This window comes from Vigna radiata, unplaced genomic scaffold (assembly GCF_000741045.1).
Source record: "Vigna radiata var. radiata cultivar VC1973A unplaced genomic scaffold, Vradiata_ver6 scaffold_167, whole genome shotgun sequence".
Taxonomy (NCBI): Eukaryota; Viridiplantae; Streptophyta; class Magnoliopsida; order Fabales; family Fabaceae; genus Vigna; species Vigna radiata.
Genome location: NW_014542360.1, coordinates 297,714 through 299,455, shown reverse-complemented (window position 1 = coordinate 299,455; position 1,742 = coordinate 297,714).

Below are 1,742 nucleotides of genomic sequence, written 5' to 3'. Positions count from 1 at the left end.
GAAGCACGAAATTATCTGAACCTCTTCTTACAGGTCTGGACAATAGTTGAAGAAGAAGGAAGAACAGGACGTCCAAAGAACTATTTCCCTCTCCTAAAACTCTTGAACAACCTTTCACTCAATCTGTCCAGGAAACATAAGATATGGCTAAAAATCAGAATAATAGATGCACCCTAGTAGATTATGCAGCAATTATTGGCCCTCTTCATTTTAATAACATTGCTAGACTGAGGGTAAATGCAACAAACATGGAGATGAAGTCTGCTCTCATTCAATTGGTGAAGAGCAACCAATTCAATGAAATATGCAATACAATGAAGACTAATGGCGTGCCAGATGAGGCTATTAGGCTTAGCTTTATGTTAAGACTCCGACAAGTGTACCGAATCGTGTCGAGTAATATAATTGGTAAGACCAAGTATCATTTTTCCTAGAGACTCATTGGCCTAAATAGTCATGTGGCTTGTTGATTATTTAAGACTTCAGAATGAAAATTAGGTTTAGAATGCAAAAATGAAAATAAACATTAATGCAAGTGTTGATCAATTGACCAAAAGAATACGCAGGTGATTGATGTATAAAATATGGAATGATTATGTTGTTGGGGTTTCCGACTTATCCTATCCACTCTCATGTATTTACGAATTCGACTTCTTCATTAATGTTAATGACACTTTCTAGTGGTAGGTGCGACACTCAGAATGACACTCAACGGTGGCGCCCAGGCGCGAGACATGAGGAAAACGGTGGCGCCGTTGCTGGGGATTTGTGGTTTAACTTTTTAAGTAGTGTGAATTGATTAAATTCGACTTGCTTGTATTTCAGTTTTTTTTGTTTATAGTTTTATTTTTTTTTATTTTTTTTTATAAAAGTGCTTTTATGGTTTTTGTTTCTTGTGTACGCAGGAAACAATTCAAACCAGAAGCAAGAAAAGTCAACATCTTCTCGAAGGATTGAGTGATAGGAGGGGGAAGAAAGTTAGACGTCCATCTAGAGATCTATTCCCTTCTCCTGAATGGCTATTACAACCCTCACCGGAGGCATCTTCACAAAGGACAGAGGAAATGGCAGAGCAAGCTCCTCCTAGACATACACTTGCTTCAGATAGGGGATGGAGGAGACTCTTGGACAGGTTTGGGATAGGTTCAAAAGTTTATTAAGAAGTTTTGAAAAAGTGTGAATTATTTGATGAAAAAGTAGAAAGCCAAGTTTTGTCTTGTTTCCTTGAGGACAAGCAAAGTTCTAAGTTTGGGATTGTGATAACGGTCTAAAAACCGTTATTTTCATGCTTAAATTTGATAGTAAAACACACCCTTTGTGGCTTAGAATGAGCTTTAAATCAAGTAAAACACTTAGTTGAGTCTCTTGAGAGTCAAAAGTTGGTTTCAGAGATATTAGGCTTGTTTTACATTGTTTTGCAGGGTTTTTAGATGAATTAAAGATGGAAGTGAAGTAAGGTGGACTTAGACCCATGAAAGACGGAGAAAAATGATGAAAAGAAGGGTCAAGCAAGCCGTTGAGCACCAGAATGGTCCGTTGAGCGCTCAGAGCGATTAGAGGGAAACCGCTCAATGACAAAACTGACCGCTGAGTGGTCAGAGCGGCAAGAGGAAAACTGCTGAGCGGTCAAATTAGGCACCTGGGCGGTTGTCTGTTTTTTTAGTTAGATTTTGTAAATCTTTCTGTAATCTATTTGTTAGAAGATGATTCTTTTGGTAGAGAGAAACTTCTAGAGCTATTTC